A 26,677-nucleotide genomic window follows, 5' to 3' on the forward strand; every position below is an offset into this window, starting at 1 on the left:
GCCTAGCGGGCTACAGTCCATGAGGTCACAAAGAGTCGGACACGACTTAGTGACTAAAGAACAAATGATGTATAGATCAGTCTTTTGGACTCTGTGGGAGAGGGAGAGGGTGGGATGATTTGGGAGAATGGCATTGAAACTTGTATAATATCATATAAGAAATGAATCGCCAGTCTAGGTTCGACGCAGGATACAGGATGCTTAGGGCCGGTGCACTGGGATGACCCAGAGAGATGGTACGGGGAGGGAGGAGGGAAGGGGGTTCAGGATTGGGAACACGTGTACACCTGTGGCAGATTCATGTTGATGTATGGCAAAACCAATACAGTATTGAAAAGTAAAATAAAAAAAAAAAAAACTAAAAAAAAAAAAGAAAAATAGAGTCCATATGTGTATATATACACTAAGTAGCTTAAGCTTCAACTTAGATGCATTGGGACTAGACAATTTTTGTTAGCATTTTTTAGTTTACAGTTGCTGTTCAGTATCATTTTTAATTATTACAGTTTTGCTTTCTTTTGAAGTTTAATTCGTGATTCTCGAGAGGAAGCAGAAACATAGTAGGTGTAGAAAATATCTCTCATCAATCATTAACAACAGATCATTCTGAACTCAGTTGAAGAAGCCACTTGGGGTTTTAAGGTTATCAGTCTGGACAACTTCAGCTCTTTATCTCATGAGCTGCATTAATAAAAGGAGGTATGATTTGGTCTGCTTAGTATGTATTTCAGATGGTTCCTTCAAATATAAAATGAGGAACATTAAAAAATTAAAACAACTCAAATGTTATGTACAATGGAACCTACTTAATGTACAGTTTGAAATAGAGTAGACTTTATGTTTTACTCATTGAACGTCCTTTTTAACTTTTATTTGGTAGACATTAACCTAAGGGGAAAGCATTTTGCCTCTAGCTTTTAAAAACTGTCCAATAAAACATTTTTAATTGAGTTAGGTTTCATAGGTATTTGTTATTACACGATTAAATTAAAGAGGAACTGTTACAGAGGAAATAGTGAAGTGACTGACTTTCTCATCTGAGCATGTGCTATATCCTGAATGGTACATTAGGCAGCACAGTTGACACAATCTGTGTGATTCTTGCCCTGAAGGAACGAATAGTCCTGGGTATGGTTATTTTCTCTGTAGCGTTAGATTTTCTCCTCCCCAGATGCTCTGCTAAAGTTTGGTCTTGGATCTTGTAGATTCCAATTTTTAAAAACTGCAGAGCATTAAGTTCTTTGTTTGGAAGCTTCCTCTTCTGCCTCTTCAGATATGACTCAGATGGAGTCATATGACTCAGATATGTCCATCCTCGGATGAAGCTGTGGGTTAGCAAGTTAGTCCCAAAGGGCAGTGGGGCTGCGGAAGCTAGGAGGTGGTGAGATTGCTCAAAGAAAGAGGATTCTTGAAATCTCTTGGAAGTGGTGAGGGCTAAAGAGGCTCATGCTGATGGTTTGCATACTGACTAAGATTTCCTGGTGTTCATAGCTTGCCAAACTCTGAGATATTCGGGAAACCATCACTGCAGATCTTGCTGCCCCTGGCAAGATAACAAGGTCAAACTTTCACTAAGATACCTTTGTTGAGAATATCTGTTCAAAGAGACCCTCGGTTTCTATCTATGCAGCACGCTTTGGTCCAGATAGTGTCTATTTCCAGGAAGATGTGTATTTATAAAGGGCACTGCAAATCTGCTGCTGTAGTACCCAAAACTGTGAAGAGTGTTCCAAAAGGCGAACAGGGTGGGGGAAATCTATAAGGAAACTATCTAAATAGGATTAGAAATTGAGCTGCCCTAGAAACAGAGAGTTACATAAAAGACATCCATGTAAAGCTGGGTGGGAAAATTAGCAAAAGCATCTTTCTCTTACACTCCTAAATTTTCAACAAAAAAGACCAAGGTCATGTAAAATAGTATAAATCATATAGGCTATAAACTAAGAAGTGTCGTCCATGTGACAGAAACATCGAAAGAATTCTACTGGATATAAATGCTTGCTCTACTTGGTTATTCTGAGAAACAATGACGTCAGTGGAAGGAAATAAAGGGGACACTTAAAGAAAACACCCACACTTCCTGAGGAGCAGACACTGTATGGACTCTAATTAACCAGTTTTAAACACTCATATTTGAAAACAGAAGCACCAAAGGCCCAAGTTTAATTACACCAAGGAGGCAGTTTGAATGTAGGTGGCATCAAGCAGCAGAGAAGGAGATGGCACTCCACTCCAGTACTCTTGCCTGGAAAATCCCATGGATGGAGGAGCCTGGTGGGCTGCAGTCCATTGGGTCGCGAAGAGTCGGACATGACTGAGCGACTTCCCTTTCACTTTTCACTTTCATGCATTGGAGAAGGAAATGGCAACCCACTCCAGTGTTCTTGCCTGGAGAATCCCAGGGACGGGGGAGCCTGGTGGGCTGCCATCTATGGGGTCACACAGAGTCGGACACGACTGAAGTGACTTAGCAGCAGCCTCAGCAGCATCAGGCAGAAAGTGTGGGCTAAGGAACAGCTAAATGACTGAAGGAAAAGCCTGTTGTACATCTGCACAGTGGAATATTATTCAGCAACAAAAAGGGATGGACTACTGATACACAGCACGTGGATGAAAGCCAAAAACATTGTCTGAAGTGAAAGACATCGGAGGCCAGATACTATCCGTGGTATACTTCCATTTATATGAAATGTCTAGAAAATTCAAATCTCCAGAGGTGTAAAGCAGATGAATGGCTGCCTGCAGTGGCAGTTAGGATGAAAATTGACTGAAAACCTGCAAAAGTCATCTTTTGGAAATGATGGGAATGTTCACAAGCTGGATTGTGATTATGGTTGTACAGTACTGTGAATTAACTAAAAATTATTTTATCATACACTTAAAATAGTTGGAGTTTATGATCTATAACAGCCAGCCCCAAACATCTGCCCAACAGTTGAAGCATTTCCTTCAGAAGAGATGGTCATTATCTTAACCATCCCAGAAATGTTAAGACTTGAGTTAAGAATAAATGTGGGAAATCAGAGTTTTCAAAATGTTGATGACTTAGAGGGGTGGAATGGAGGCTCAAGGGGGAGAATATATATGTGTGTGTGTGTGTGTGTGTGTGTGTGTGTGTGTGTGTGTGTGTATACTTATGACTGATTCACATTGTTGTGTGGCAGAAACCAATACAGCATTGTAAAGCAATTATCCTCCAATTAAAATTTTTTTTTTAAGTTGCAGTCTGGTTCACCTAACTCAACTGAGTAGCCAAACATGTGCCAAAGGAGCATAATCTCCTCTCAAAATGCATGGAGTGTGAGGGAAATGGGGTGACACCAGTCTATTAATGAATTAAAAATTTCAGTTGTAAGATAAATAAGTTCTTGTGATACAAGGTGCAGCCTGATGACTGTATTGTGTACTCAAAAGAGGAAATTTTAAATGTTCTCACCACACACACAACAGATACACACACACACACACACACACACAAAGGTAACTATGTGAGATGATGGAGAAATTAACTAGTACTATGTGGTAATCATTTCACAATATATACATATATCAAATCATCACCTTGGATACCTTAAATTTACACAATGTTATATGTCAAGTGTATCTCAATAAAGCTCAGAAAAGAAAAGGAGAACACACATAGGAATTCTAAGAAACCACACTTCTTAGAAGAAAGCAGTTCAGTGAATGCTTGGGTCTGAACCATTCCTAGAGAAGTAGCAATTACAGCAATATTCTAATCTTGAGATTGGGTCATTTTTGATGACTGCTGATAGTAGCAAAAATACGACGAGGCACAATTTGTGTATGTATGAATGGCTAATCCAAACGGCCTTGAGGGTGAGTTTTAGGAAATAAAGATCCGACTATGGGGAAGTGAGCTTCTTTCTAACATGCTTGCTTGTGTGACAATAAGTATGATTAGAAATACACAGGGAGATTTATCTACATAAAACTGTTCTTTAAAAGATAGTTCTTTTGTTTGTTGGAACTGATGTTCCCAGTTACAGTGATGAGAGTTGATTTCCACTTGGAAGGAATTCATTTCAGTTTCCATTAAGTAGCCTAGAGCCTGGTTCAAAATGCAGTTAATTTTCTTATATGATGCTTTCTGGCTTCCAGGTGCCTAAAGAAACTCAAATTGTGTTTAAAGAGCAAGATAGTAAAAAAACTCTTCAACTTAAAAAATGTCAAGGATGTGAGTTGAGAATGAAAATCAAAGTCCTTAATTTTTTATAAGAAACTTTATTCTGTGGTGTATAAAAGTGGAGAGAACCTAGCAACTTCATCACTGCATATTATTAAAAAGAAGCACAGGGTCCAAGGATTCTTCTACATGTCTGAGTATAAGGCAAGTGCCCAGGAACTAATTACTGTTTCTTCAGCTCATTTAAACCACATATGTGACTTGATTTTATGAGAGTGAGTATTATGTTTTAATCACAATAGTTGGGAAGACTGGAAAATTATGCTGACATCATGGAGTTTTCAACATGCGCTTGGTGGAGATCCAACTTAGAGGAGAAACTTCTCCCAGTGAGGTCATTCTTTGACCAAACCTTCTTGTGTGACGTTAAAAAGAGTCCATTATCCACTACATTTTGTTTTGCCAAAAATTATATGGTGGAGACATTCTAGTTCAGTAGTACCTAAAATGGCCTGGGCGCTCAGTCGCTTCAGTCCTGTCTGACTCTTTGTGATCCTATGGATGAAAGCCCGCCAGACTCCTCTGTCCATGGGATTCTCCAGGCAAGAATATTAGAGTGGGTTGCAGGCCCCCCTCCAGGGGATCTTCCCAACCCAGGGATCAAACCCATGGTCTCTTACAGCTCTGGCACTGGCAGGTGGCTCTTTGCCACTAGAGCTGCCTGGGACGTCCCATTTAACGTCTATGGGTGTGTTCTCACTCAGTCATGTCTTATTCTTTGAAGCCCCATGGACTGTAGCCTGCCAGACTCCTCTGTCCATGGAATTCTCCAGGCAAGAGTACTGGAGTGGCTTGCCATTTCCTTCTCTACAGAATCTCCCCAACCCAGGGATCGAATCCAGGGCTCCCACATTGCAGGCAGATCCTTTACCATCTGAACCACTAGGTATGGGTGCCTATTAGCAAACACAGATGGCATAATCACAGAGAAAAATATTTATTTGCAAACTGAGGAATAACTCAATAGCTCCAGACATTGCATTAACCAAACTTTCCTGTGATGTCCTCCAATATTCTTCCATAATCTCACCTCATCGCTTAAAAACTCTCCTGCCTTTTGTTTCAGTAGCAGTGAATTCAGACTCAGGTCTGGTCTTGTGCAACTGTTTTAATAGCATTGAATGAAATCTTCCTTATATGTTTCACTTACACTGGCAGAATTTTTGCTTTGACGCCCAAATGTGAATGTCCGTGTGGGCATGAGATCCTGTTGTTCCTATAAGCTGCTTCATAGAACTAGTGTGGTTAACAGGTGTTTTCCTGGAGGATAGGGACAGGGTGAGTGAAGGGAAACTTGGGATGGAAATTTTCAAGACAACGTATCTTCTCTGAGAGGTGAAAGTGAAAATTGCTCAGTCAAGTCTGACTCTTTGCAACCCCATGGGCCATACAGTCCATGGAATTCTCCAGGCCAGAATACTGAAGTGGGTAGCCTTTCCCTTCCCCAGGGGGTCTTCCCAACCCAGGGATCAAACCCAGGTCTCCTGCATTGCAGACGAGTTCTTTACCAACTGAGTTATCAGGGAAGCCCCTCTGAGAGGTGAGTATAATACAAGGTTGAGGTTTACAGGCATCTTTCCTCTGGCTTCTCTCAAACTACTTCTGATTTATTACTTTTAAAAAGACCAACCTTCATCTTCCTAGTGCAGACACTCCATCTCCATCTCGAAGTTCAAATATGATGTTAACATGCATATCAAGGGATAGGCAGGGGTGGGGCATGGGAGCCCCTGTTGCTTAGGCTGCTACAGAAGGGAATTCTGCAACTTTTGAGTAATTTACTAAATGCTTACATGCTCCATAAGAATTCTTCTATGTTGATAACCTATTGATGTTTAGAATCATATCTAACAAACATTAAAAGTATTGATTTCAAAACTATTTATTTATAATGCCTTATATCTCTATAATACATAATCATTTAGAAAATATTTTATATAAACATCATTTCAATCTTATTTCATAACTACTACCCACCCATATGTTTTTGTATTTATTCCATCAACATATAATTTTATGTAATTATTAAGTGCCAGATGAAACCATATAACTACATACTTATAAATGTATTTTTAGGTTGAGGAAATTGAAAGTAAGGGAGACTAAATGACTAGTTCAACATCACAAAATAAGAATTTTTAGATCTAGGGCTTGCACCCAGGGAGTAAAATGAATCCAGCACCCTTCTCACTCCTTTTAGGTTTGGAGAGGTGTTTATTCCAGCAGTGCAAGTGACCAAGACCTTTTTTAGTTTGAGCTATAAAGTGTGAGGTTTTTTTCCCCCCTGAAAAATAAATCTCTGACTTGTAGGTGGGAAGGCTAGCTTAGGAACTAGAGAAATATTGTGATATCTGTGTTTTATCATTGCTAGAAGGAAAGGAAGTAGAAGAAAGAGCTAAGTCAGGTATATAATGTCAACTTGTATCACCTTATGATACATATATGTGTCTAAAGTGATGTAACCACCACTTCTTTGTACCTTGGAAGATCAGCTTCAGCTAAACCTTATGCTGTCATTTATTAAGTGCTTTCTTCTGAGAAGCTTACACTATCCAAAAACTAGTTAGTGTTCTAATTTTTATACCATTATGTTGTGAAAATAGTGGCACAGGGAATTAAAATTATTTGGACAATGTCACGAAAAGTGTGAGACAGAAGAGATGTGTCTGTACACAGAAACTGATTTAAATACTTTTGAATTCAGTCAAAACAGCAAATTACAGTGGTAATACTAATATTAAAACTTTACCATGTTAATTATTTATTATATTAATTATGTATTCAACTTGTTCTTTTAGAGAATCCTCTCATGTTTCATTAGGATATAGTTGCAATTGACTTTCCTTGCAGTATTTATATAGTGTGAGCAAAGAAGCACGGCATATGTATTAGTCAGGATAAGGTAGGTTATACTGAGGTAAAACATTAGCCATGAATTCTGGTGGTTTAATACAATAAAAGTTTATTTCTGTATCATGTCACATCTTCAAAACTGGACAGAGGCAGGCTCTGCTCCACAAAGTCACAACAAATCTCTCCTACAAGGGGCACTGACATTTCAACACGAGGTTTCAGAGTCTGTTGCAGGAGAAGAGGGAGACTGGAGAATTGCCCAGAGAGGTTTTCACTGCTTCATCCTGGACACGACACAGTCCTTTCCATGCACATTTCTTTGGTCAAAACTAGTCACTCTGATGCCCCTAACTGCAAGAACTCCTAGGAAGTTTAGTTTCCCAGGTGTCCAGGAAGGAAGGAGAGCTGAGTATGTAGTATTTATCTCAGCATGTCTGTGAAACTCACAACATGTATGATGGGATCTGAAAGTAAAGAAGATGGAAAAAATATGTAAAATAATACTTTGAATAAAAGAAACCACAACTGGCTACTCAACACTGTGTCTAATTCTGCTTAGATCAAAGTATTTATTTATCCATCTATCTTTCTACATATTGCTTATACATCATAAATCACTTCTTTACAAGTTGTATTATTCAGGATTCTCCAGAGAAACAAAATAACTAAGATGTGTATATAACTTAGAAATTTTATTTTAAGGAATTGGCTCATGAGTTTATTGAAGTTGGCAAATCTAAAATCCGCAGGTGGGCTGGCAGGCTAGAGACCGAGAGAAGAGCTGACGCAGCAGTTCAGACGCACAGGTCATCTGCCATAGAATTCCCTCTTGCTCAAAAGAGGTCAGTCTTTTGTTCTATTTAGAACATCACTTGATTGGATGAGGCTCACCCACACATTGGAAAGTAATCTTCTTTATTCAAAGTTCCAATTTAAATATTCAGTTCAATTCAGTTCAGTCGCTCAGTCGTGTCCGACTCTTTGTGACCCCATGAATCGCAGCACACCAGGCCTCCCTGCCCATCACCAACTCCTGGAGTTCACTCAGTCACGTCCATCGAGTCAGTGATGCTACTCTCATCCAAAAACACTTATAGACATATCCAGAAAAAAATATTTATCCACAGATTGGGACTCTGTGGTCTAGCCAAGCTGACATATAAAATGACCCATTCTGTGGGTCATAACTATGACCCATTCTCAAGTATACCTCCACCCACCAGCTATGAGAACAAAGATGATGGACACTTGCCTTTACAACCAATAACCTCAGCATGAAATATTTTTTTATAGCCACATTCAGATACATAGTTCCTTTAGAATCATCAAACACTTTCATAATAATCCCTTCAGAATTCCTGCAAAATGTTTTACTTTCAAACATCAAGTTTTGAAATGAAGTCTAGTGAAATCTAAAACCTAGTGGCATTGTTTTATCTTGATTAGTAAATTCCTTTACAATATCTGCTTTCCTGGAGGATTCTAATTACTAAACCATTACAGTTTTTAATAAAAATTTTTCCTTAGAGTTTCATTAAATCATGAAAATATTTCTACCCATCAAAATAAAAATTTTAAATGTGTGTTAAAACTAGATTCCTTTCTGTGCTAAGAATTAGGGTCTTAGAATTCAATAGCATGCTGAAAAGTAGGAAGAAAAATTTTGCCTGAAAAATAGTCATCTAACTTTTATAAGCAGAAGAAAGAAAGAGAAGATCAGCTACCACATAGAAAACTGCATGAGATACAGTTTTTCAGTAGTTTTTCTTTTGTAATGAACACTGGCAAAGCTCACTGAATTAATAAAAGAAGCATAATCAAGTTATCACCTATTCCTAGAGCACTGGATCAGGATTAACAAGATAATGTTGGTAAATTGCTTTCAGAATCTCAGGTAAAGCACATTGAGTAAGAAAGTAGTTGGCTAAGTACGGATTAAAATACATTCACACACATACACACACAAACATATACCAACACTGATATGTATGTGTGTGTCCTAATGGGTGCTCCATGTCCTTATGTTATCTGAAATAAAGATTTGCAACCTTGGCAGTACTGACATTTTAGGTCAAATAGAGTGCTGTGGAGGCTGCTCTGTGCATTGTGGAAAGTTTACCAGCATCCCAGATCTCTATCCAATAGATGCCAGGGACATTCTTTACTCTAGTTGTGACAACCAAAAATGTCTCCAGACATTGCCAAATGTCCCCTGGATGGCAAAAATCACCTCTAATCTAGAGCCACTGACTTAGAGGTCAAGACAGAACTAAAGTGAAGGAGTTTCAATATGACACAATTCATAAATCTGACTAAAAGGAGACTTTCACGTTTAAAGGAGAATAAAATCATTAATTCTTAAGGTGATAGTTTAAAGAAGACTTCTTTTTTTTTTTTTTAACTTTATAAGCTGCCTCCAAAAAAAAAGAGACAAGAATGAGATAATTTCAAACAAAATTGGTGGAGGAATTGCTCTTTTGATTAGCTTTCATTTCACTTAAGCCAGTGTGCTATTAAAAGAGGAGCAGACAAATAGACCAATGAAACAGGATAGAAAGCCTAGAAACACACATGGACACAGAACATTCCTAACATTCATGGGGCCTGAGGTTGCAAATGGAAGCCCATACTAGTTATCCACCTACCAGATTGGTTTATTGGCTTATAGGCTTATAGGAAAATTGTATTAACTGTTGCAAAGAATGAGAGGGAAATTATCAGTAATAACTTGGAGTTGAAATTGATGTAACTACTTTCAAGGATCCTTGGTAACATGTAGTAAAGATGAAGATGGTCATATAGCACTAAACATCTACAGAAAAGAAATTATCACACAAGTGCACAAACATTGCAAATGTTCTTGATGTTAATCAGGGGAGGACATACAAATACTTCATGGTATGGTCAAACAAAGAATCTACATTCATAAAGATGAACAAAATGCATGTAATATCAGGTTATGCTTTGAATAAATATATATATAATATTAAGGAAATATGTAAATTGAAGAAAAGTATATATTCATGAACAAATCATGAGCCAATTTCAAATCATGTTTTTCTAGGCACTAAAATTGATTTCTAAAACTTTGACGTGGCAGATTTTTATTAGTTTGAATAACACGAGAAAATGAGAAAAGAAGACTTACTAAATAATTTTTGAAAACTAAACAACAGCTTTTCCTTTGCTCAGTAAAATTAGTGAAATTTTACTGTTTATGAACACTGCAAGGCACATAGCAGTTTGGCAAAAACTGAGAAATTGACAAAATTTAGAATTAAACTTTTATTCAATACAATGCTTATATTCTTTAAACTTATGAAGATTATATCTTTAGAAAAACTACCTTTGAAAACATCACTTTACTTGAAAAAAAGGACTGTTTTGCTTCATTTTCATTGCTGGAATCTCTGTCCTCTGCACAGAGGCAGGGCAGGGAAATCACTCCACGATTGCTTCAGGAGAGAATGAGCAGTGTAGGGCTTCCTTGATGGCTCACTGGCAAAGAATCTGCTTGCCAGTGTAGGAGACATCGGTTCTATTCCTGGTCCAGGCAGATCCCACAGGCTGCAGAGCAGCTAAGCCCATATGCCACAATTATTGAGCCTGTGCTCTAGAGTTTGGGAGCCATAACTGCTGAGCCCGCAGGCCCCAGAGCCCATGCTCTACAACAAGAGAAGTCACTGTAAGGATAATCCCATGCCCTGCAACTAGAGAGCAGCCCTTGTTCTCTACAACCAGAGCAAAGCCCCTGCAGCAACGAAGACCCAGCACAACCAGCAAACAAATAAATAAAATCACTAAAAAAAAAAAGAATGAGCAGTGTATTTCAGATACTATTATACAAATGCCTAACAGCTAGCTGTTATACCCAGGTGGCTATAATGCAATGTTCTTGGTCACAAATTATTTTATCTGTTCATCAATATGATCAGTTAAAAGTACTCTATTTGCTTTTAAATATAAAAATTTAAACCATATTTTGTTATAACAGCCACTCTGATTTCTGTAATTATTTATCTTTTATGCTACAGTCCATGGGGTTGCAAAAGAGTTGGACACGGATTAGCAACTAAACAACAACACAATTAGGTTAATATTGTTTACAATCACAATTACACGTATACATAATTAAATATTGCAGTGGTTCTTAGCTGGGGGTAATTTTGCCTGTGTAGGGGCATTTCACAAAGTTCAGAGATATTTTTGGTTGCCACAAGGGAGGGCATTGGCTACTGGTATCTAGAGGGTAGATCTAGAGGGTATGCCAGACATACCCACAACACACAGGACAGCTCCTCACTCACATGCACAAAACACTTAGCTGAACTAAAATGTCAACCATGTAGTTTTTGAGAACCCTGATTTGAAGGTCTATATAGTCAGCAAAAACAAGACCCGGAGCTGACCGTGGCTCAAATCATGAACTCCTGCTTGCCAAACTCAGACTTAAATTGAAGAAAGTAGGAAAAACCATTAGATCATTCGGGTATGACCTAAATCAAATCCCTTATGATTGTACAGTGGAAGTGACAAATAGATTCAAGGAATTAGATCTGACAGACAGAGTGCCTGAAGAACTATGAATGGAGGTTCATGACATTGTAGAGGAGGCAGGGATCAACACCATCTCCAAGAAAAATGAATGCAAAAAGACAAAATGATTGAGGAGGCCTTACAATTAACTATGAACAGAAGAGAAGCAAAAGACAAAGGAGAAAAGGAAAGATATACCTGTTTGAATGCAGAGTTCCAAAGAAGAGTAAGGAGAGATAAGAAAGTCTTTCTCAGTGATCAGTGCAAACAAATAGAGGAAAACAATAGAATGGGAAAGACTAGAGATCTCTTCAAGAAAATTAGTGATACCAAGGGAACATTTCATGCAAAGATGGGCAGAAATGGTATGGACCTAGAAAAATAAGAAGATATTAAGAAGAGGTGGCAAGAACACACAGAAGAACTATACAAAAAAGATCTTCACAACCAAGATAATCATGATGGTGTGATCACTCACCTAGAGCCAGACATCCTGGAATGCTAAGTCAAGTGGACCTTAGGAAGCATCACTATGAACAAAGCTAGTGGAGGTGATTCCAGTTGAGGTACCTCAAATTCAAGAAGATGATGCTGTGAAAGTGCTGCACTCAATATGCCAGCAAATTTGGAAAACTCAGCAGTGGCCACAGGACTGGAAAAGGTCAGTTTTCATTCCAATCCCAAAGAAAGGCAATGCCAAAGAATGCTCAAACTACCGCACAATTGCACTCATCTCACACACTAGCAAAGTAATGCTCAAAATTCTCCAAGCCAGGCTTCAACAGTACCTGAACCATGAACTTCCAGATGTTCAAGCTGGATTTAGAAAAGGCAGAGGAACCTGCCAACAAACTGCCAACATCCATTGGATCATCGAAATGCAACGGAGTTCCAGAAAAACATCTATTTCTGCTTTATTGACTATGCCAAAGCCTTTGACTGTGTGGATCACATTATACTGTGGAAAATTTTGAAAGTGATTGGAACACCAGACTACCTGACCTGCCTCTTGAGAAACCTATATGCAGGTCAGGAAGTAACAGTTAGAACCGGACATGGAATGACAGGCTGGTTCCAAATAGGAAAAGGAGTACGTCAAGGCTGTATATTCTCACCCTGCTTATTTAACTTATATGTAGAGTACATCATGAGAAATGCTGGGCTGAACGAAGCACAAGCTGGAATCAAGATTGCCAGGAGAAATATCAATAACCTCAGATATGCAGATGACACCACCCTTATGGAAGAAATTGAAGAGGAACTAAAGAGCCTCTTGATGAAAGTGAAAGAAGAGAGTGAATAAGTTGGCTTAAAACTCAACATGCAGAAAACCAAGATCATGGCATCTGGCCTCATCACTTCATGGCAAATAGATGGGAAACAGTGGAAACAGTGACAGACTTTATTTTGGGGGGCTCCAAAATCATTGCAGATGGTGCCTGCAACCATGAAATTAAAAGACACTTGTTCCTTGGAGAAGACTCTTGAGAGTCCCTTGGACTGCAAGGGGATGCAACCAGTACATCCTAAAGGAGATCAGTCCTGGGTGTTCATTGGAAGGACTGATGTTGAAGCTGAAACTCCAATACTTTGGTCACCTGATGCAAAGAGCTGATTCATTTGAAAAGACCCTGATGCTGGGAAAGATTGAAGGGTGAGAGGAGAATGGGACAACAGAGGATGAGACGGTTGGATGGGATCACCGACTCAATGGACATGAGTTTGAGTGAACTCCGGGAGTCGGTGATGGACAGGGAGGTCTGGCGTGCTGCAGTCCATGGGGTCGCAAAGAGTTGGACACAACTGAGCAACTGAACTGAACTGAACTGATTTATACTGAATGGAGAGGAAGGCCATTCAAAGATTATTTAATAAACTAATTCTTAAAAATGAGCAGATGTGTAACAAAGAACAGGGTCTCCTCAAAGAAGAAATTCTAAAGCATATCACTGGCAGCATGTTTTATTTTACTTCTCTTCATTGATGGTTGGTGGAGGGGCCCTTGCCTCTTCACTTAGCTGTACAAGACCGGATGTGGGACAGATCCTGCCTAAAGCAAAGATTTATCTTTCCAGTGATTTGAAAAAAGGAGTTCTTGCCCATGATAGAGAAGACAAAGAGTAAGCTGGAAGAATTTGACTCACCCTTCACTGTTCACATGAAACTGTCACAACATTGTTGAAAAGCTATACCCCAAAACAAAATTAAAAGTTCAAAAGAACAAAAAAAGAAGAGAATTTGATTCAAAAGAGAGTTAAGGGGCTTCCCTGGTGATCAGTGGTTAAGGCTTCGCCATCTCATGTAGGGCTTGTGGGTTCCATCTCTGGTTGGGAGCTAAGATCTCGCATGCCTCATGGCCAAAATAGCAAAACATGAAACAGTAAAACAAAAGCAATATTGTAATAAATTTAATAAAGACTTTAAAAATGGACCACATGAAAAAATAAAAGGCTAAAACCTTGGACTTGGTGGTTCTGCAACTAATAGATACATCATGTAGCTTAAAAAGGAAAGGCAAGTACATGGTTACCAACATTAGGAAACAGTCCCCTAATGGAGATCTCAGTTTTCAGGAAAGCACAATAAAGCCAGATCCTGTCTCCACAGAATGTATGAGGACTATATACATAATTTGCTCTTATCTATTTGAACGTGAACAAAAGCCATTAAGTAAGCACACAAAGGCAGTGAGTATAGCATTAATAAACAGCATCAAATGAATACAGAAGAAAATAATAAAAAATATCATGAGGACTATTTATTATCTTCTATAGTCAATGGGACAAGACTTTAAGTATATTAAAGGCCAAATAATCAAAATTATGCTTTATTGACTTTGAATTTTTTCATAGGCTATGCAAATAATAACTAAAATTATGTTATTCTAATACTATGTGACGATCTTAATCTTAACCAAAAGGGCAGGAGGAAAATGATGAAAACTTTTTTATAACTAGCCCTGTGGACATTGAGTCTGAACTAAATTAAATTTTCCACTTTTAACAAATTGGGAAAACAAACATCAGATGTATCTCACTGTAGGGAGAAAGTGAAGAGTTGTTATGATTTATTGTGAAATAAAATATCCACATCTCATATATATGAGTTAGCATGAGTACGTGTATATCCCCTAGAACCATGCCCGCTGCACAATAAACACTCAGTAAGTATGAGACACTGTTTTTATTAATGCTAAGTCCCAATCCGACTTTAAATCTAATAAGTATTTTGTGACTAACCAAATAAAAGAAGCGTAAGTGCAGTCTTCCCAGTCCGGAAGTATCCATGTTGTTGATTCTACGCATTAGGGGATAATATCTGAGGGAAAACCTATTTACCTATAAGAGGACTATATTTTTCTGAGATACTAGTAAGAGCAATTAACAACAGTTATTCTTCATGTCCAGCAAACGCTCTACAACCAACCTCTTTTCAGTCAGGAAAAGCATAGGCGATCTGAATATGAACAGAAATCTGAGTAAGAAAATTCAATGATACATGCACGCCATCTCCCAGAAAGAACAGATGGGATGACAGGTTTTAGCCATGTTGAGATGAGCAGAGGGAGGTTTGTGCTGATTATGGTGAATTGGTGGAATGTTGTATGGAATTCCACAGAAAGAGTAGCTCAGCTGAAAAGTGTTTGTTCTGCTGATAATGACATCAATAACATAAAACCAGCATGGAACCTATAAGAATAAAACTGTAGAGGCTGATTAAAGTGCATGAAATGAGATCTGAACACATGTAGTACAAAAGAAAATGCGTATTGAATATAATCCCAGATCAGATGGGAGCAATAAATGCGGAGAGCATAAACCTGTTTCTGGCAAGTGACATATAGAACATGTATAACACACACAGCCACATAATATGCAATTCAAGTTGCATTAAAATTTATCAGAAGTGTTTTTAAAATTTCCAAATATGGAGTTATTTTGAATTACCTCTTTGTTATCAGCTACTTATTTTATGGCCTTGTGGTTAGAATACATTGTCTAAAATTAATTTTTTGTAATTTGTTCGAATTTGTTTTGTGAACTAGTTATGATCAATCAATTCATAAAAACAAAAAAGAGAGATAAGGCGTAGGTACAAATACTGTAGACAAAGTAACAAGGATAATGTTAAAAACTTTATTCCAATAATTTTGAAAACTAAAGCAAAAGTCACTCATAACAAACTTTTAAAAATTTGATTTGATTTATAACATTAAAGTGGAATCAACATTTAAAATCAATTTATTAACTGGAAATCTTATTGGATAGAAGGGTGAACAGACAGATGTGGCAAAACAAGTAGACTAAATCATTAATGGTAGAACGTATGTGGTAGATTTAGGGATGTTCACTAAAACTTCTTCAGCTTTGCTGTTTATTTGGCAATTTTCGTAATAAAATTTTGGAAGAAAATGCTAAATATGTAGCAAATTTTTTCTCATTCTTAGAAGAATGACAATCCATGTTTAATATAAATGATTTCAGAGAATAGAAAAAGTAGAAAAGATACTCAACTCATGTAATAAGAGTACTATATCCTAATAAAATTGGACAAAGATAAAAAAATTATACACTAATTTTATGTTGCTTATGTGAGCATTGCTGCAAAACATAACAGGATAGCTCTATGGCATTGCGGATAGGGACGTTTTTCTTAAGGAAGTTGCATAGAGTATATTCATAAGGATCAAAAAAGGCGAAAAAGCACCACTGCTAAAGGAAAAAGCACATTTTACTATATTAAAATTGACAATTTCATTCAGAGATAATACACCATGAGAAGCTTTTTAAGTTTCCAACCAGAAGGATTATTATTTAAATAATTATTAGAAATGCTAAAAAGAAATATTAGGAAATTGGGGAAAATACAGTTACAGATAATTCAAAGAACATGAAATCCCAAGGGCTAAAAAGTATATGAAAATATGCTCAGCCTCACAACACATTAGGGAAATGTTAACATAACATCAAGATAAAATTTCTCTGTCAATGGAAAGCATTGAAATGTCTAACAATAAATGTTGCAAAGATGTGAGAGAATAGAAAATTTCATACATGGCTATTGGGAGAATAAATGACTATAGCCACTTCTGAAAGCAACTAGGCAATATCTAGTAAAACTGGACATGTTTACACTCTCAGTTCAGTTCAGTCACTCAGTCATGTCCGACTCTTTGTGACCCCACGAACTGCAGCACGCCAGGCCTCCCTGTCCATCACCAACTCCCAGAGTCCACCCAAACCCATGTGCATTGAGTTGGTGATCCCATCCAGCCATCTCGTCCTCTGTCGTCCCCTTCTCCTCCTGCCCTCAATCCTTCCCAGCATCACAGTCTTTTCCAATGAGTCACCTCTACGCGTCAGGTGACCAAAGTATTGGAGTTTCAGGTTTAACATCAGTCCTTCCAATGAACACCCAGGGCTGATCTCCTTTAGAATGGACTGGTTGGATCTCTTTACAGTCCAGAGGACTCCCAAGAGTCTTCTCCAACACCACAGTTCAAAAGCAGCAATTCTTACACTCTAGTACTGAGCAATTTCAATTATAGTGATCGTCTCTAGAAAAACCCATCCACAAGTACAACAAGCCACATGCAAGGTTATTACTAGGAAAAAAAAAACTGTCCATCATCAGAAGAATTGACAAAATTTTCCTTTAAAATAAAACTTAATGCTATAGGAAATTAAAATGAATAAACTAGAAAATAAGCTATTAATACAGTTACTAAAAATACATTATAAAAGTATACCCAGAAAATAATAATTTTATAAAACTTTAAAAATTCTAAAAACAATATTATAAATTGCTTATACATACATGTTGTTATTTAGTTACTAAGTCATGTCTGACCTTATGAAACCCTATCAACTATAGCCCGCCAGGGACTTTCTGTTCATGTGATTTCCCAGACAAGAATACTGGAGTGGATTGCCGTTTCCTTCTCCAGGGAATCTTCCTGATTCAGGGATCAAACCCACATCTCCTGCATTGGCAGATATAGAAAAAGTCTGAAATCAAACATAGATGGGGTGATACATACCAAATTGAGGTTAGTTATTACCTCTGGTGACAGTAATGAGTTAGGGGGCCTTATTTTCTAAGGCAGGTACCTTTCTTTAATTGAAGGATAATAGCTTTGCAATATTGTGTTGGTTTTGCCTACATCAACATGAATCAGCCATAGTTATTCATATGCCTCCCCTCTTGAACCTGCCACCTACCATCCCACCCCGCTAGACTGTTACAGAGCTTAGTTTGAGTTCCCTGGGTCGTAACAGCAAATTTCAATTTGGCTATGTATTTTGCATATGGTAGTACATGTTTCCATATGACTCTCTCCGTTCGCCCCACTCTCTCCTTCCTCCCCCACCTCCGTGTCCGTAAGTCTGTTCTCTATGTCTGAGTGCTCTGAAAATAGGTTCATCAGTACTGTCTTTCTAGATTCCATATATATGCATTAATATATATTTGTTTTCCTCTTTCTGACTTACTTTACTCTGTACAATAAGCTCCAGGTTCATCCACTTCATTAGAACTGACTCAGATGAGTTCCTTTTTATGGCTGAGTGATAGTCCATTGTATATACGCACCACAGCTTCTTTATCCATTCATCTGTGGATGGACATTTAGGTTGCTTCCATGTCCTAGTTATTGTAAGTAATGCTGCAATGAACATTGGGTCACATGTGTCTTTTCCACTTTTGGTTCCCTCAGGGTATATACTGAGTAGTGGGACTGCTGGGTCATATGGTAGTTTTATTCCCAGGTTTTTAAGGAATCTTCATACTGGCTTCCATAATGGCGGTATCAATTTACATTCCCACCAACAGAGAAGAGGATTCCCTTTTCTCCATACCCTCTCCAACATTTATTGTTTGTAGATTTTTTGATGATAGCTATTCTGGAAAGTGTGAGGTGATATCTCATTGTAGATTTGATTTGCATTTCTCTATTAATGAGCGATGTAGTTAGGGGGCTTTAGTTGCTCATTTCTTTGGGGAAAATATATGGAACAAATATTTAAAACAATTTAATTATTAATTAATTTATTAAGCTCTTAAGCTTTAAAATTTGCACAATGGGTCCATGGGATGGTGGATACACTATTGTTGTTAATAGTACTTTCCCATATGTTTGGAGTATTTCATAATGAAAAATTTTAAATAGATAAAATTGATATATATGGGATGTATAACACTACAATGAACATAACGGTGCATATATCTTTTAGAATTTTGTTCTTTACTTTCCTAACCTTAAATTAGATAATCATACTGGAAAGCCTGGCATGCTGCAGTCCATGGGGTTGCAACGAGTCAGACACAATTGAGTGACAGAACAACAGCTTTGACAATTAAAGGAAGTGTAAAGAATTTTGATAACATTTAGATAAAACTGTGCAAAAATCTTACTGCACTTTTTACATAAGTCTCTCTTAACCTTACTTCCCCACCCAGGCTTCCACAACTCTACTCATATGATCCTACCTGGTAATGTCTTCAGTAAAGTTAACTGATCAATGAATGAACTTTTCATATTAAAGATCTCTATGAGCTCATATTTTCCCCCAAAGTGAAAATGTGGACTAAATGGTCTTTTCCAGAATATCATTGTTGATTTTTAACATTTTTCCCTAAGAAAGACAATAATATATATTACAGCGATGCATTTTCATGAACAAATCCTAGAACCCATCACAAGGTCTTGCTTTGGGTTTATGTTTTGTTCAATGGGATAAATCATCCCACAGCTAATTCTAACCTCTGAGAAACAGGAAACAACTGAGTAAAGGTCCACAGAGTCAAGGCTATGGTTTTTCCAGTAGACATGTCCGGATGTGAGAGCTGGACCATAAAGAAGCCTGTGCATTGAAGAATTGATGCTTTTGAACTGTGGTGTTGGAGGAGACTCTTGAGAGTCCCTTGGACAGCAGCGAGATCAAACCAGTCAATTCTATAAGAAATCAACCCTGAATATTCATTGTAAAGACTGATGCTGAAGTTGAAGCTCCAATAGTTTGGCCACTTGATGCGAAGAGCTGGCTCATTGGAAAAGACCCTGATGCTGAGAAAGATTGAGAGTAGGAGGAGAAGGAGACGACAGAGTTCAAGATGGTTGGATGACATCACCAACTCAGTGGACATAAGTTTTAGCAAACTCTAGAAGACAGTGAAGGACAGGGAAGCCTGGCATGGTACAGTCCATGAGATCGCAGACAGTCAGACATGAAGGAGTGACTAAACAACAACAAAAAGGAAATAGCTGGTTTTCCAACTCTTCTGAGAATTTTTATACTTACCTTTACAGGAATTCAGAACAATACTTGGAGAGACAGAGGGTGTGATTCAGTTCAGTTCAGTGCAGTCGCTCAGTCATGTCCGACTCTTTGCCACCCCATGAATCGCAGCACGCTAGGCCTCCTTCCTTGTCCATCACCAACTCCCGGAGTTCACTCAGACTCACGTCCATCGACTCAGTGATGCCATCCAGCCATCTCATCCTCTGTCGTCCCCTTCTCCTCCTGCCCCCAATCCCTCCCAACATCAAAGTCTTTTCGAATGAGTCAACTCTTTGCATGAGGTGGCCAAAGTACTGGAGTTTCAGCTTCAGAATCATTCCTTCCAAAGAAATCCCAGGGCTGATCTTCAGAATGGACTGGTTGGATCTCCTTGCAGTCCAAGGGACTCTCAAGAGTCTTCTCCAACACCAGAGTTCAAAAGCATCAATTCTTCGGCGCTCAGCCTTCTTCACAGTCCAACTCTCACATCCACACACAACTACTGGAAAAATCATAGCCTTGACTAGATAGACCTTAGTTGGCAAAGTAATGTCTCTGCTTTTGAATATGCTGTCTAGGTTGGTCATAACTTTTGTTTCAAGGAGTAAGCGTCTTTTAATTTCATGGCTGCAGTCACCATCTGCAGTGATTTTGGAGCCCCCCAAAATAAAGTCTGACACTGTTTCCACTGTTTCCCCATCTATTGTCATTTGTTATATATATTTTTTAAGAGAGCTGAAAAAAGGGATTATAAATTGTCAACAAGAAACTATTGACTCTCCTGACTCACAAGCTGACATTTCTTCATGGTGAAGAGTTAGAAGATATACTGGTGATGATTGCTTTGATAATTCTGATACTGTGGCTTTGTCTCTTAGGGAACACTTAATCAGACTCTAATAAAAGTTAACAACATGAAAATCCCTTGAGAACATGCAATTATAGTGTGATGCATCTTTCAATTCACACACTGACATTCTGAGTGCTCTAAAAAGGTACTCCATCAGCCATTCAGATAGTAGAAATGAAAATCAGATGGATTGTAAAGAGTAAAAACAGGAAGAGAAAAATGAGGCTCAGTATCACTCTGCGTTTGCAGAGCACTGCTTGCATCTCTTCAGTTCACCAAAGCTCAGGTGTAGATGGAAAGCGATGCCTGTGCTTCTAGAATCAACCTGTCAACAGCATCTGCCATCCCAATCTCCATCTCCACATTTTTTGTGTTTTTTCTTTTAACCATAATTTACTCTTATTAGAGAGAGGCTTTAGAACACTGTAAGAAATATTTACAACTACTCCACAAAACTCTTAACTCTTAGTTAATGCAAAACATCACCAATGCTGAAAAGTCCCTCAAATTACACCTGACCAACTTGTGTCACTAGAGACACTAAGAATCCTACTGGAACTAAGATCGTTCTTCAAAAACTTGAGATATAATGCATTTGAAACTGAGATTTTAAAAGAACCCAGCTCAGGGAAATAAAAGATGGAAGGCTGTACTTTGTAATTAGCAATTAATAAACAAGGCTGATCGTCCAGGAAAACTTCTGCAAACCTTGAAAATTTCTACAGTCTTCATTATGTTTTCGCCATTGATGTAGGCAAAGGACAGGTGTACACTAAATATTTGCAGCCTGCGTTGAGGAGGAGATTTTAGACACTAGGCACCCTACTGTCTATGGAAGTAACATTATAAATACTCTCTGAGAGTCCCCTGGACTGCAAGGATGGCATCATGGACTCGATGGACGTGAGTCTGAGTGAACTCCGGGAGTTGGTGATGGACAGGGAGGCCTGGCGTGCTGCGATTCATGGGGTCGCAAAGAGTCGGACACGACTGAGCGACTGAACTGAACTGAACTGAATAGGTATGAGTTTTTCCTTTCCGTCTAGACACTCAAAAATATATATTTTTATTAGGTTTAAAAAGCATTCTCACCACACACATACACAACAGGCACACACACATGCAGAAGCAGAGGTAACTGCATGAGGTAATAAACGTGCTAATTATCTTGATCTTCGTAATCATTCCACAGAGTATATGAAAATCAACTCATCACACTAAACTTTAAAAAGGCATCTTTTTAAGTTAAGCTTTTTTACCTTGACATAATTACTTTGTCTATATAATGTGTCAAATTGGATAAACTATGCTGGCTCTGTCTTGTCACTAAACAATATCTAAATTTGAAGACTACTTTAAACTTCTTTGAACACTCTTACTGCATCCACAGAACCACCTAACTACAGATTCAGTATCCATGTTCGGCAAATAAGTTCAGAGGAGGCTGCACAAGATGGAATAGCATCTTATAGCAACCAGTACTTGATTGTTTGGTTATCATGCCTGCTTTCCATATATGTTATTTTCAGAATAAACATGAAGGATTGCTAGTTTAAAATACTCTTTCTTGAAAGCTTGCTTTACATTTTGTAGAGTACTTTACTATCAGATTTTAAAAGGTAAGCTACTAGAAATGTTCAAATGTGTTTTAGGGAATAGAGTTTTTTTTTTTTTCTTTGTTTATATTATTTAGTCAAGTGAATATATGAAGATAAAACAAGAGAGAGGAGACAGAATGTAAATCATGGCCAATGAGACTTCTCTTCCTGTGGGAAGACCGAGGTTCTTTACAACCTTACAGTTCTGGCTTAAAAAAAAAAAAATGGGGAAGTAAATATAAGCAACACTGGCCTTCAGGAATATATTAACTGTAAAGCTGGCTTTAACATGAAGTATAAATTATCTAGCAAGTTAAATCTCAAATACAGCCTCAACCAACTTTGCGGTAATAGAGACTGTCAAATTCCAGTTCTGAGGATGAATTCTGACCCTTTTCAAATTGTAAGGAGGACCCATGAGTAGGTTCTGTATGAAGGAAGTGCAGGGCATCCCAAAGAAATTCCCAGATACCTGAGGACAGAACTATTCATACCCAGTAGACCCCCAACTCTGGAAAACAGCCAGTATATCCCAACTCTGACCGAAGCAATTACTTTCCCAGCTGAGATGGAGAGTAAAAGTTTATGGAGAGGAATGTCAAGGACTGTAGTAAAAATGACTTCCCAAAACCCTGAGGAATAACCTGCCATTATTTATTATTCATTTAACATTTGTTAGATGAACCACAAAAAGCCTTGTTACTGAGATGATAAAGTATTCCTATCAGCCCATATCTTGTGTCAGAGACTTGCCTCCTCAGGTTGAACCAACTTTGAGGTTGGCTTATTTTTCTAAACAACTTTTCCAAGATTTAAATCTCTACATCCCCTAATTCTTTTTACATAAAACAAGAAACTATATTTGTCCTCAGGTACTTTCAAATATGGCCATGAAATCTTGTGTTCTAATTAAAATAGTAATTTAAAATTATATCATTAGTTCATCTGTCAATGGACGTGTAGGTTGCTTGCATGTACTACTGTAAATAGCACTGTGATGAACATCGGGGTGTGTGTATCTTTTCAAATTATGGTTTTCTCCAAATGGATAAAGAAGATGTGGTATATTTATACAATGAAATATTACTCAGGCATAAAAAAGAATGCAAAGATACCATTTGCAGCAGCATGCATGGACCTACAGAATATCATACCAAGTGAGGTAGGACAGATAAATATCATATATTGCTTGTATGTGGAACTTTTAAAAAATGATACAAATAAACTTACAAAACAAAAATAGATTCAAAGACATAGAAAACAATCTTATGGTTACCAGAGGAGAACAATGGGGGAGAGATAAATTAGGATTTGGGGATTACCATATACACTCTACTGGGGCTTCCCAGGTGGCTCAGTGGTAAAGAATCTGCCTGCCAATGCAGGAGATGTGAGTTCGATCCCTGGGTTGGGAAGATTCCCTGGAGGAGGAAATGGCAAGCCATTCCAGTATTCCTGCCTGGAAAATTCCATGGACAAAGGAATCTGATGAGCTACAGCCTGTGGGATTGCAGAGCATGCATGCATACACACTATTCTATATAAAATAGATAAACAAGGACCTACTATGTTTAAGCACTCCCTTAGCCTTAGAGCTTTATTATACTTTAAACTCTGAGCCTTTACACAAGGCAAAATAATCACAGCTTAGTTATTAAACAAAATCAAGGAACTTTAGTTAGTCCTGAAGGACTATAGGCAGTATTCTGAGCCATACTCTGTGGCTGTTTTGCAGATACTGAAGCCCCTACCAGGTGGAGAAAGATGACCACATTGTAGCTATGACAGAAGCTTTTCTGTTTCATATAATCTGAGAACTGGCCTCAAAAAATGGGAATTAATCCTAGAACTGAAGATTAACTGTACTTGAAACAATCAAGGTGACACTGATCAGACCACCACATTACTGATTTTGAGATGATTCTCAGAGCTGACGGTGCTTCTCTGCCCGCTCCCTCTGCCAATACACCCTTGAAGTTCCCCTTTCAAAGCTCTTGCCCTTGAGGTGGCACTAGTGGTAAAGAATCCACCTGCCAAGGCAGGAGATGCAACAGACACAGGTTCGATCCCCGGGTTGGGAAGATACCCTGGGAAGAGGAAATGGCAACCCACTCCAGTATTCTTGCCAGGAGAAACTCAGGGACAGAGGAGCCTGGGAGGCCACAGTCCAGGGTGTCACAAAGAGTGGGACATGACTAAACATCTGAGCACACACATGCTGCCTGAGTGGCAATTGGGAGTTGGTTTTTGGACATGAGTCCACCTTATTCCTTGGTTGCTGGCCTCCAAAATAAAGTTTTTCTAACACTTATCTCTCAGGTATTGGCTTTTGAGCAGTGAGCAGCTGGACCTAGGTTTAGTAGTAGTATTGCGCAGGGAACTATACTCAATATTTTGTAATAACCTGTAAGGGAAAAGAATCTGAAAAAAACACACATGCCTATGTAACTGAATCACTTTGCCGTATACCTGAAACTAACATCTTGTAAATCAAATATACTTCAGTTAAAATAAATAGCAAACAATTTAGGATATAAATATTAGGTAGCTATCATAGTATTGAAGTTGAAGAAAAAACAGTTTCTTACATGTTGTTTTTGTATGTTCTAGACTCACTTCATCTTATAGAAACATCGTATTTTAAGCTAAAAATAAAGGTCTGACCACAGTCCTCAGCTTCACATTTGGACTATTCAAATGACTTTAGTCAGTTTTTCTTGACTCTCTCATAAATTCTGAATAAATCTCAAACTCAACAAATTCAAAATTGCACTCACAGAAGAACCTTTTCTACCTCCGAATACCAATATAGAGACTCCTTATCTACCATTTACTCTCTTATTTAAGATTTCACTGTAAACCAGTGATTAAAATTGGAGATTTCAGAACCAGCCGATTAACTCAGCTTGTCCTGATTCCGAGTTTACTAGGGGGTAAAAGGGATTATAATTTAAATTTGGCTCCTCTAGAGACCTCCACTCTTATCAAGATGCAACATGAGGAAAAGGATTTACTCTTCTGCCTGAAACAACTAAGAAGAAAAATTTTATGAAATAACAGTTTTCAGACACTGGATATCAGGCAAAACAGGACAGTGATCTCTGAAATGAAGGAAATAGTTGAGCCCTATGATTGATTCAACTTATAGCACAGGGAAGGGGGAGTCCAGGCAGAACCTGTTGATGATAACCTGAGTTGAGTAGATGGAGTTGGGAGTCTGGGGAGGACAGGTGGCTATAGTTTGCAGAGCAGAGTATCAGAGAAGAGAGACATGTATAGACAGAAAGATCTCCAGAAATCCTGTCCTCTATACTGTTGAATACTGATCAAAGCATATTTGTTAGGAAACTATCTGAAGGTAAAGAAATAATCATGTAAAATTATTAGATGTAGTGATCAACAAGGGCTCACACAGTGCTGGGAATAATTCATGCTCCAACCAGAGTGTGTGTGTGCGTGTTAGTTGCTCAATTGTGTCTGACAATTTGTGACCACATGGATTGTAGCCCACCAGGCTCCTCTGTCCATGGAATTCTGCAGGCAAGAATACTGGAATGGGTTGCCATTCCCTCTCCAGGGGATCGTCCCAACTCAGGGACTGAACCCGGTTCTCCCGCATTGCAGGCAGATTCTTCACTATCTGAGCTGCCAGGGAAGCCCTCCAATCAGAGTGGAAAACCTCAAAAGTAACAGAGCATCATGTAAAACACTAAGAAAGATGCCTCAGCAGGGAGGGAAAGGCAGTCCCAGTACAGGTTGTTTTGATCTTACCCAAGAAATCTTAGGAGCAAATTGTTTCCAAATAACTGTGCCCAGAATAACACAAAAATATTTATAGAAATAAAAATATACCTTAAACATACCTACTATTTAACAAAGTAAAATCAACAAGGTCTGGCTCTCAGTTAAAAAAAAAAAAAAAAACAGTGCCAGGAAGAAAAAGAATAAAACTATAGCTCTTAAATGAGGAAAATCAAGCAATAAGAAGTAGCAGAAATGATAAAATTAGTAGGCAAGAACAGCAAAAGCTATGAAACCTATATTACATATGCTCAAACTTGCTTCATCCAGGGTGAGTTTCATATGTAAGGTTCAGAGAAGTTAGATAAAAACTGCAAGAAGAAAGGAATAAGATATGGTATCTAATAAACAAAAACCTAAGTTGACTAAGTTAAATGCTGAAACACAGGGAAAAAAACACTGAAATGACTAAATTGACTTGGATTTAGTTCAATTAAGTGTTCTGCTCTAAAGAAAAAATGGAAAGTTGAGAGCCACGTTAGAATACTTTGTCTTTGAACTTGCAATTTTATGCTTTTTCAGTATTTTAATTCTAGCCTTTTTCTTAACCCAT

At 38.1% G+C, this 26,677-nt stretch overlaps 1 protein-coding gene across 6 annotated transcripts in view; it reads right to left on the reverse strand.

Annotated features, from left to right (window-relative positions):
• Positions 1 to 7,152: 7,152 nt before the first annotated feature.
• The window catches only part of SLC13A1 (solute carrier family 13 member 1), a 100,827-nt gene continuing 81,302 nt past the window's right edge, over positions 7,153 to 26,677 (reverse strand). For 4 of the 6 annotated variants that reach the window (XM_042248758.1, XM_042248757.1, XM_042248756.1 and 1 more), the window contains one exon: positions 7,153 to 7,524. The gene's annotated coding sequence lies outside the window, so the exon portion shown is untranslated. Of the gene's footprint in view, positions 7,525 to 15,711; positions 17,605 to 26,677 lie in introns of those variants that run through there. The other 2 variants (XM_060415085.1, XM_060415083.1) reach the window with 1 other exon arrangement.

Source organism: Ovis aries, chromosome 4, assembly GCF_016772045.2.
Source record: "Ovis aries strain OAR_USU_Benz2616 breed Rambouillet chromosome 4, ARS-UI_Ramb_v3.0, whole genome shotgun sequence".
In the NCBI taxonomy this organism is placed as follows: domain Eukaryota; kingdom Metazoa; phylum Chordata; class Mammalia; order Artiodactyla; family Bovidae; genus Ovis; species Ovis aries.